We start from the raw sequence: 11,574 nt of genomic DNA, 5'->3' as shown, positions 1-11,574 counted from the left end.
TAGAAAACAACAAATATATAAAAAGAAACAACAAAAAATAGACAAACTCCTGGAGACTAAACAATACAATGTTAAATAATGAATGGGTAATCACAGAAATCTAAAAGAACATCCATAAATTTCTAGAACTGATTGATAATGAAAACACAACATACCAAAACTTATGGGACACAATGAAGGTAGTCCTTTAAGTTTATAGCACTAATGCCTATATTACAAAGTCTCCCCTCCTCCAGGCATGCCCCCAGTGGGCCTCGGCTGTTCCTCTGGGCGCCACCCCTCCGCACAGCCAACGGAGAACACCCCTGCGCCCCGCCTCTCGACTAGCTGCTGGCCCCCACATCCGGTACCGATTCCAGTCGCCGGACTCTGGCACTATGGTCAGGGCGGAGGGGACGGCACAGGCCAGGCAGGAAGGCACGGGATTTCTATAATTGGCCTGATGAGTCTTTTGAAGAAATGGACAGTACACTTGCCTTTCCGCAGTATATTCAGCAGAACATAAGGGCGGATTGCTCCAATATTGACAAAATTCTTGAACTACCTGAGGGCCAAGATGAAGGTGTGTGGAAGTATGAACATCTAAGGCAATTCTCCCTTGAACTAAATGGACTTGCTGTGAAACTTCAGAGTGAATGCCATCCAGATACATGTACTCAAATGACAGCAACTGAGCAATGGGTTTTTCTTTGTGCAACTCATAAAACTCCAAAAGAGTGTCCTGCTATAGACTATACAAGACATACTCTTGATGGTGCTGCATGCCTTCTGAATAGCAATAAATATTTTCCTAGCAGGGTTAGCATAAAAGAATCATCTGTAGCCAAACTAGGATCAGTATGCCATAGGATTTATAAAATATTCTTACATGCTTATTTTCATCTCTGGCAGATATTGACAAGTATGAAAATGAAACATTTTTATGCCATCGGTTTACTAAATTTGTGATGAAATATAATTTGATGTCCAAGGATAACCTGATTGTACCAATTTTAGAAGAGGAAGTTCAGAATTAAGTTTTGGGGAGAGTGAAGCATGAAAGGAATCATCTAGAGAAATGTGCTGATTATATAATTAACATCATGTACTGTATATATCATTTAGACACATCAATCATGTATCCATATTATAGCTGCTAATAACGCTTGTTAATAAGAGAATTTACAATTTGGTAAAAACAAAACAAAACAAAAAAAGTCAGAGAGATCTCAAGTCAATGACTTAACCATTCCCCTGAAGGCACTGGAAAAATAAGAAAAATTCAAATCCAAAAGAACCACATGCAAAGAAATAATCAAAATCAGAGCAGAAATTAATGTATTGGAAATTAAGAAAACAATTTAAAATTTGATGAAATGAAGAACTGATTCTTCAAAAAATAAAATAAACAAGTTTGATAAGCCCCTGGTCTAACAGATCAAATGAAAAAAACCTAAAATCAACAAGATGAAAATGAAAATGGAGATATTATAATGGATATTAATGTATCAATGAAGTTGGGAGTATCATGACATTTCAAAAAACTTATTTTCCACAAAACTAGAAAATATAGAATAAATAGATCAGTTCCTTGACTCTTAACACCAACAAAAGTTAAACCCAGAAAAAAATTAATTACCTGAACAAAGCTATTTCATTAAATGAGATTGAAAATGTAATTAAAAGCCTCCCAACAACAGCAACAAAAAAGTCCAGGCCAAGATTATTTTACTGCTGAATTTTAGCAAACCTTCACTGAAGAACTGAAATCATTAGTCCTCAAGTTATTCCACACAATTGAAAAGGAGGGAAAGCTCTCTGATTCCCTCTATGAAACCAACATTACACTAATACCTAAACCAGACAGAAACTCAACAAGGAAAGAAAATAACAGACCATTATCCCTGCTGATGTTAGATGTAAAAATTCTCAATAAACTCCTGTAAACCAAACATGAGAACACATCAAAGTATGATCCAGGGCTGAAAAGACCGCTCAGTGGTTAAGGTGCTTGCCTGAAATGCCAATGGACCCAGATTTGTCTACCCAGGACCCATGTAAACCAGATGCACAAGGTGGCACATGTGTCTGTAGTTCATTTGCAGTGGTTTAAGGCCCTGGAGTGCCCATTCTCCCCACCCCCCATCTGCCTCTCTCTCAAACAAATGAATTTAATTTAAAAAAAATAAAATAAAATAAAAGTATCATTCACTTCAATCATGTAGGTTTCATCCCAGGGATGAAACAGAGGGATGGTTCAACATATGGAAATCAACAAACATAATATAGCACATAAACAGACATAAGGACTGGAATCACAAGATTATTTCTATTGGTGCAGAAAAGGCCTTTGGCAAAATATAACATGCCCTCATCATTAAAACACTAGAGATACTAGAAATGGAGGGTCCAAACCTCACCTAATAGGGGATATATATATATATATATATATATATATATATATATATATATATATATATGTTCAATATCAGACCTAAGACCCATATCATTTTAAATGGAGAAAACCTTGATGCTTCCTCACTAAAATCAAGAACAAGATGGGGTGGCTTACTCTCACTACTGCTTTTCAACATAGTACTGGAAGTTTTTACTCAAGCAATAAGGCAAGAGAAAAAAATAAAAGGGATACAAATTGGACAGAAAGATATGAAACTAGCTCTATTTGCAGATGATATGATTCCGTATGTAAGTGGCCTGAAAGACTGCACCAAAAATCTCCTTGAGGGGCTGGAGAGATGGCTTAGCGGTTAAGCGCTTGCCTGTGAAGCCTAAGGACCCCGGTTCGAGACTCAGTTCCCCAGGTCCCACGTTAGCCAGATGCACAAGGGGGCGCAAGCGTCTGGAGTTCGTTTGCAGAGGCTGGAAGCCCTGGCGTGCCCATTCTCTCTCTCTCTCCCTCTATCTGTCTTTCTCTCTGTGTCTGTCGCTCTCAAATAAATAAATAAATAAATAAATAAATAAATAAATCTCCTTGAGGTAACAAACTCTTTCAGCCAACTGGCAGAATATAAAATTAACACACAAAAAAAAATCAGCAGCCATCAAATATAACAATGATCAACATATAGAGAAGAAATCATTGACGCAGTCCAATTTACAATAGCCAAAGAAAATTTAAATATCTTGGAATATCCCTGACCAAGGAAGTGAAACACCTATAAAATGAAAACATAAAATCTCTGAAGATAGAAATGGGAGACTACATGTGGTAGAAAGACTTCCTTGAACTCATGGAATTCACAGGCTTTGGTTGGCTTTGTTCATGCTCTTTTGTTGCATCCTGGCCCCACCACACTCAGGATAGAAATCAACTCTAGAAACACCCTCAGGATGCATACAGACATGAAATTTGCTAATCTTGGTATGTCTCAATTCAACCAAGCTGACAGAGTTGACTGCTGATATCCATGTTCATTTCCCACTTCTCATCTGTTCACGTTCTTTGCATTACTGGGGCCTGCTCCATGGGAGGAATACAAACCTGGTACAGAAAACCAAGTCAAAAGCCAATGATGGGGAACTCATAAGCCCCAGAGGAGTTATGTCTACTATTGTCTATCTAAATGCATATATTATGGTCACCAAACTGCCCTGTAAGCATTTTTATTAATGTTTATAACCATATATCAATGCTATTCTCACTTTAAAAAAATAATTGTTTATTTTTATTTATTTATTTGAAAGTGACAGAGAAAGAGGTGGGGGAGAGAGAGATAGAATGGGTGTACCAGGGTCTCTAGCCACTACAAATGAGCTCCAGAAGTGTGCGCCCCCTTGTACATCTGGCTAACGTGCGCTCTGGGGAATTGAGCCTTGAATGGGGGTCCTTAGGCTTCACAGGCAAGCACTTAACCTCTAAGTCATCTCTCCAGCCCTACTCTCACTTTCAATTAGAAAAACTTATCGTTTTTAGATGGTGGTGACCTCTAGGAAGACTCAAAAAGCAGCACAGTTCCAAGAAGAAGTGACAGAGGAGTGTTCAGCACTGAAACATCCCTATCACACCTTCTAAGGCTCAGGGCCCACTGCAGAAGAGGGGGAGGAAAGAATGAAAGAGCCAAAGGAAAGGTATGATTGCATATAATGCAATCTTCCAGGCACAAAATGGCCTGGATATCCATGACCTCACAGTCCCAGGCACTTCCTACACAAATACATCATTGTAGCAGGAAAAGATGATGACATTGAAATGAAAGAGAGACTAATTGAGAAGAGGAGGGGATATGAGGAGGGTGGATTTATGAGGGGAAGATTGGGGAGAGAATTATGATGGTTTATTGTCTATAATTATGGAAGCTGTTAACAATAAGTTTAAAACATATGTCAAGCCTACATCTAATTCTTACTCTGTTTTCACTCACCACAGTACAGATTTCATTTTGGCTCCAGATGAGCCCAATATGTACATTTAATCCAGATCTCTACATTGCCCACTCACCTGTGAGGTAAATCTGAACATGGCCTTGAAGCCTTGGTTTCGTCCTGGATCCCTTTCCCCTGGTCTCTCACACCAGATCTTCAGTTTCTCCATCTAGGCATACTGAAGATGCTTCCCCTCGGAGAATGAGCATGAATAGTAAACGAACTATACTTGTAATGTGCACACAATGCCTGGCCAGGAGCCACTACTGTGCACTGGAAGACAGCATCAGGAAAAGAACTGCAGGAGGACAATTTGGCTCCTGAAGAATGTTAAAGCTAAAAACATGAAGCGAGCCAGGCGTGGTGGCACACACCTTTAATCCCAGCACTCTGGAGGCAGAGTAGGAGGATCACCATGAGTTCAAGGCCACCCTGAGGCTACATAGTGAATTCTAGGTCAGCCTGAGCTAGAGTAAGACCCTACCTCAAAAAACAAAACAAAACAAAACAAAACAAAAAAAAAAAAAAACAAAAAACCATGAACTGAGAGAAGACCCAAAACATCCTATAAGAAGAAGGAAAGGTGAGACTAGAAAGACTTAGAATAGTGAGCAAGGTTATTAAGGGAATGAAAACTTTCAGGAGAAATTTTTTCTCCTGCACTACCACACTTAGCCTAAGAACTATTTTTGAGTGCCTGTCTTGTGGCAGTGTTTACTCTAGGTACTGGAGATGTATTAGTTTAAAAAAAAAAAAAAGATATTTGTGGCCTTGCCAGAATAAACAATTCCAAAATGCACAAAAGCCCCATTCCAGTGAAGTGATTCATTTTAGAGATTGCACTAAGTGCTGGGTTCTTCAATAGAGGGATTTCCTCTATGAAAAATAAATAAACCTATAAATAAAATTACAGTTGCTTACTTTATTCCCTCCTAGGTAATTTCAAAAGTGACATTGAAAATGATGAAATTATAAAAAACTAAGTGAGGACATTGAGTTACATTTTATAACAATTAAAGAAAGAAAACTTGGGGCTGGGGAGATGGCTCAGTGGTTAAAGGCACTTGCTTGCAAAGGCTGCTGGCCTGGATTTGATTCCCCAGTATCCATTCACATAAAGCCATATACACAAAGTGGTACGTGCACCTGAAGTTCGTTTGCAGTGGCAGGAGGCCCTGGCCTGCCCCTTCTCTTTCTCTTGAATAACAAATAAATAAATAAATAAATACAAAAATTAAAGAAAGTCACAGTCAAACACAAATTCATGGTGAGGGAAAACAGTGGAAAGAGGATGAGGTAAGAATAAATGCTGCATTTTACCCGCTCAGGCTACTTGCTTGTAGTTTTAACCTGGAGCACAAGCGATTGCCTTGGTAGGCAGCATCAGAAGTTTGTATCTGGGGGATTCCCGTCTCACCACCTTAGTGACAGACAGAGATACATGTCCATAATGAGAAGAACTTCTTGGGTTCTTCCTTGTGTCTTACTGCCCAAGGCTATGAGGCACAAGTTGATACTGCTCTAAGCACAGCTGTGGTGACAGATTTGTGATGGAAATTATTGAATTGCAAACATTTCTAGATGCATGTGCTTAGTTCAGGGTGGATGTAGGGCTCTATCACCCCTCCCTCTACTCCCTTCCCTGCCTGAGGTATGATGTAGGGTGTGATTCTCAACTATTATGTTTTTCAGTCTCCTGTTTCCACCCACCTGATAGTTCTGTGATTTCCTGAGAGAGTTTCAATAAACCTGCTCTCTCTCTCTTGCTCAGCTTCTTGCCACAGCTGGTATTGCAGGGGGGAGAAGAAACCTTAAGGGATCTACTTGGATAAATCTTCATCCTCTTTGAGCCACATCTTGTAAAGTGGGATCAAAATACCAGCACCTTTATAATCGGGATCAAAGAGAATCAAGTTACAAAAGACTCTACAGGATCCTAAGAGAAGGGAGGTCTTCTGGTTTCCTGAAGTGTTTTCAGTATTTAGTTTATCTTTTCAGAACTTTTGCCTTCTCTTTGTTCCTCCCTGTCTTCTGTCAGGTTCTGAATCATGGCTGATGAAGTGTATTTGACTTAAATGGGGTCTCAGAAAAGGCATCATCTTTTCTACAGCTGCATCGAGTTGCTCAAGTTTCCCAAGAGAAATTCCACGTTTGGCTGCTCTTCCAAATCTTCTCTGAATAGTTAAAGCTAAGTCTTAGAAATTGGAAACCTTTGTCGTGAGATCCTGGACTGCGTGGAGATCACAGCACTGTAGTGTGTGTGGGAAAGATAGAGAGAAAGGGAACAGGAGTCAGCACTTACTTTGTTCCACGCACCCTGGTGGTATATGTAGTGTTTTTTGAATGCTCTACTGGACTACACAACCCAGAGAAAAACCTTGACCTTTTGCCTGTGAGCTGAATCCTACTGCATAGCATGGTGCTCAAGCACTTGAATGAAAACATTGGTTGAATAGATAAATAAGCAGTGTTTTATGCTTTGGACCTCATCTGCACATTGTAGAGAAAGGAAAGACAATGGAATTCTTTCAGGATGAAACGATAGAAAGCATAGAGATCTACCAGGATGGAAGCCCAGGCTGGCCTAATCAGAAAGGTCTCTATCTATATAGAGGAAGAGCCCATGGGGAGCAAGAAGGTAATGAAAGAGCAAACAATGGCTTTTGAATACTCAGGGCAAAGGTTGTAGGAAGTGCATGCTAACACTCTCCTGTTCTCTAGATGTAAACAAGCTAGAGGTGAGTCCCCACATCCCTCCCTCTCTTTTCTCCCCTCAAGGTCCACTACCAACTCACTTAATTTTGTATTCAATTTAGTATATGCCTCTTCTGCCTTGTTGCAGGACACATCTTATACTTAGGCTTCTCTGCCTGAAAAGTTACTTTCAGCATTTACAATAGGAGTTTGTTCTTTTCTCCTCCCAATAATTTCTGCTTTAGTTATTCTTTCTTGGTAGAGGAGACATGATAAAACAGCCACAACATGTAGTCAGCCCTGTGACATAGTCAATCATCTGCAGCTGTACTCATAGTGTCTAGTATATTGCTCTGATGTCAACAGTCTTCTGCAGCTGTATTCAGAGCATGTAGTCATCCCTGTGGCCCCATCAGTCCTCTGTAGCTGCTCTGATAGTGTTAACCTTCACTTTGAGTGGGTGAAGCACTTGTCAAGCATGAGCTTATGATTGGGTCTCAGAGAGTCCTATGTTTTCTGTTACTTATGAAATTAGTCCCTCAGGTCCAGAATGTCTTGTATCTGCTGACTGGAAGGATGACTTCCAAGATCCCTCAGAATTGCAAAGATGTGACACTGAGAATGTCACTGCTGTATGGGAAGGATGAGGAATCCATTATAACCCTGTGTGGCAGGTGGAAGTACAGGAGAGAGTGATATTCACCCTCCTCATGTTAGCTACTAACATTTTAAGATCCTGAGAACAGTCCTATGAACATCACACTTACTATATAGTTGAAATGAATAGCTATTGCTATGATAATTTTAGACTCATATTTCATGGTAAAATTATAGCTACTATATATAAGTTAAAATATATGGAATAAAAGTAATTATGGAGTTTTGAATGCTCAAAAATTATTTATGCAGGAATAGTCATGTTGATAATTATTTTGCTTTATGATTACTTGATGGCATTAATGGAACTCACATGCAACTTAAACTGGGGATAATGATTCACACCAGTAATCCCAGCAGTCAAGATGCTAAAACAAGAGAGTTGCAGAGGGTCTGAGGCCTTGAGCATAGAGTACATAGTGAATTCCAGGCCAACAAATGCTACATGACAATGCTCTGTCTCAAAAACAAAACAAAACAAAAAATCAAACAAACTCTTAGGGTTTGGATTGTGAGTCCTTGTACACAATCTGAACTTTTCCCCTTTAAAGTTGCATGATAATTTGGAAATTTGAACTCTGCTCTTTGAAGTTCAGTTCCTTTACCCATCAGTTGAGGTAGTAATGTCAATTTTATGGTATGGAATAATGTTTGTAGACTGTGTCTTCATGATGAGTAGTACAGAACAATCACTGAGCCGACTAACCATTGTTCCATGAAATTCATAATGACAGGTGCTTCACATGGGCTTCTTTGGAGAACAATCTGGTCACTAGGTTACTTTGCTGTGTGCACACAGAGGGAACAGCCAATGCCAGTGATGTGAGCTCCTGCTCGGGTGTGTCCTGTATATAAGTTGAAGAATCCAGATCTAATCTTGTCTATATCCCAAAGTAACATTTTTCCACCCAGACATTTGGGTCTGATAGGAGCCCACGGTGGGCAGCTTGTATCTCTTCTATAACAACGAAGAATTCATACTTGGGATGCCGATCAGGTTAGCATCAATTAGTTTTGTGTGTGGAGTACACATGTGTCTATGTGTGCCTATATGAGTGGTACACACTTGTGTGGGGATGTACTTGCAAATGTGTTCAGGTGCATATAGAATGGAGAGAAATCAGAGATGGTGACTTTCTCAATCACTGAACTTAAAGCTCATCAATTCTGCTAGGCTAGCTCACTAGAGCCCTGGGGGATTCCTTGTCTACACCATCCTAGCACTAGGATTACAGGCATATACTGATGCATGGGCTTTCACATGGGTACCTGGGATTGAAGCTCAGGTTCTCAAGCTTGCATGTCCTGTGCTTTATACTCTGAGACATCTCTCCAGCCCCAATTACTGTGTGTATGTGTGTGTGTGTGTGTGTGTGTGTGTGTGTGTATTTGATATTGCTATAAGACTAGTGTAAACATCCATTATTATTCCTTTTTAAAATTCTCTCAAACCCTGGGAACAAATACTGTTTACAACTAGACATTTGCCTGCTTCCATATCATTTTTCACTTCATAAATACTGAGAGATGTTCAACTTTTTATCAAGACTAAAAAAGCAAAAACCCATGAGGCCAGCCACACAATAAATAGGTTGAGGGCATAGTGACCTCAGTCTCTCACCAATTTTTGAACCTTTCTGCAAATGTTATCAGTGGGCTGAGGACCAGTCCTGCCTTAGTGAGAATTACCAGGACATATGGCACAATGTGGAGACCTGGGTAGACAGAGCAGTGCACAGTTGCTGCTCAGTGCTGGCTTCTTTCCACTTGCCAACTTCATATGAAGCTAAATATCATGCTGGGGACATATGCTTATGGGCTCTGCACTTACTGCCTGCAGCTATGAACTCCTGTATTATAATGGTAATGCCACAATCTGTTCTGTGACAGCTCAGGGGGCAGATGACATGCATGCTACTGACAGGGCCATCACTTTCATGAGACATTGACTTCTCTGCACCTGAGCATTCCTGTAATCAGAGACAGAGTCGACGCTCCATGAAATAGAGTTAGACCAAGGATTCAGAGAATAAAATAACAGCCTGCCTTTCAAAGTGGAGCTCATTTTATACCCAGCAGAGCTATGTTAAAGGGCATTTTCCTCAGGGGTAAAGCACTCTAAATTCTAAACTGAGACTCAGGAATGTTTATCCTCTACCTTATGACATCAGTCTTGAAAACCTGATTTTGTGGAAGGCCCATGTTGTACTTTCTCAGCTTATTTTGTTAGCTATGAGTCCAATACTTGGTAGTAGAAATGGAAGAGAACAGACAGCTGAGAAAATCAATTTCTGATCATCCAATGAAAAAGTCTTAGTGCACTGCCTGCTATGGACATGACCTTTATGTTCAGTTCTTGGCATTGAACTCCTTGTTACTGGATATGCATTCAAGTATTTAAAATACATATCTTAGCTGGGCGTGGTGGCGCACATGCCTTTAATCCCAGCACTCGGGAGGCAGAGGTAGGAGGATCACCGTGAGTTCAAGGCCACCCTGAGACTACAGAGTTAATTCCAGGTCAGCCTGGACCAGAGTGAGACCCTACCTCGAAAAACCAAAAAAAAAAAATAAATAAAATAAAATACATATCTTTATGCTAAATATTACTTTGTAATACACTTGTAGATACAATCACCAACCCCTGCTTCTGGCAAGAAGTAAGGGTACATTAGCATTTCCTGGATAATAGCAAGTTCCAGCATAGAGAGTTTGAGAGAGAATCACTGGATGAAAAGCAGAAACAGAAACAATTAGAAAATTCAAGTGTAGAGCTTTGAAGGGTTGGAAAGCAAAGACATTCTAGACATTATAAAGGAAATGATGTGGCTCAAAACATTGTTGAGTATAACACAAAAAATAAAGTTTAAAACTTCAACTTCCCAGGAAGTCTCAATGTAAGCAAATAAGCCATGGTAGAAAGGCATCTTGCTGTGGAAATCCACCTTTCCTACAGCCCTGGACTACCAGCAATGGAATGGAAGGCATTGATTCAGCCCTTGTTATAAACTTTGAGTTGGGATACTGAAACATAGAACTAGCTAGAACCAAGCTGATTAGAAAAGGTGGCTACCTGTTTCTGAGAAAATTATATCCTCAAAGTAACAATTGCTACAGATTCTTGAATTGACTGTGAGGTTATATAATCACCCTCAAAATCCCACTAGCATGAATCTGAGTCATGCAGACGTGGACAGACATTCATATGCCATGGTGGAGGATGTGGCAAGGTTATTCTCACACAGGAACAGAAAAAATAGTATTATAGGAGCTGCTACAGGAAAGTGGAAAGTGGACCTAATTGAGATTGAGTCCATGCCTTTAAGATGAGGGTGGATATCAAAATTACTGCTCATATTTCCACTTGCTTATCTTATAAACAGAGATCAGAATTTGACCACAGATTTGCTATATCCTCCTCACTCATCATCAATAAGAGAAAGAGACAAACCTGTCTTTAAGTTCCAGGTCAGCAAGTAATGGAGGTTAGTAGGGATAGAAACCTATATTAAAATGGACCTTTCCAATATATCAGTTTTCTAGGACTTCCATTACTATGCACCATAGATTGGATAGCTTAATGAACAGATGTTTATTTCTCTCACATGTCTGGAGGCTGAAAGTCCATGACTCAAGTACCATCAGGTATGGTTTCATCTTAGCTCTCTCTCCTGGGCTTGCAGTTGCCACCTTCTTGCTGTGCACCCCATAGCCTTTCTTCTGTGGGTGTGTCACCACAGAAGACAGACCTCTTCTAAGGACATTGGACCAGGTTGAATTCTTATTCAATCATCTCTTTTGTGGCCCTGCATGCAAATTCTGTACCTACTGGGTAGGATGCTTTAGCATAGAAGATTTGGT

At 40.0% G+C, this 11,574-nt stretch overlaps 1 pseudogene; it reads left to right on the top strand.

Moving 5' to 3' along the window:
- The first annotated feature begins 444 nt into the window (after positions 1-444).
- LOC101605317 lies at positions 445-1,016 on the top strand (annotated as a pseudogene).
- The last annotated feature ends 10,558 nt before the right edge of the window (positions 1,017-11,574 follow it).

This window comes from Jaculus jaculus, chromosome 2 (assembly GCF_020740685.1).
Source record: "Jaculus jaculus isolate mJacJac1 chromosome 2, mJacJac1.mat.Y.cur, whole genome shotgun sequence".
In the NCBI taxonomy this organism is placed as follows: domain Eukaryota; kingdom Metazoa; phylum Chordata; class Mammalia; order Rodentia; family Dipodidae; genus Jaculus; species Jaculus jaculus.
Note: the sequence above shows the minus strand (reverse complement) of the source record. Positions and strands in the feature narration are given on the sequence as shown.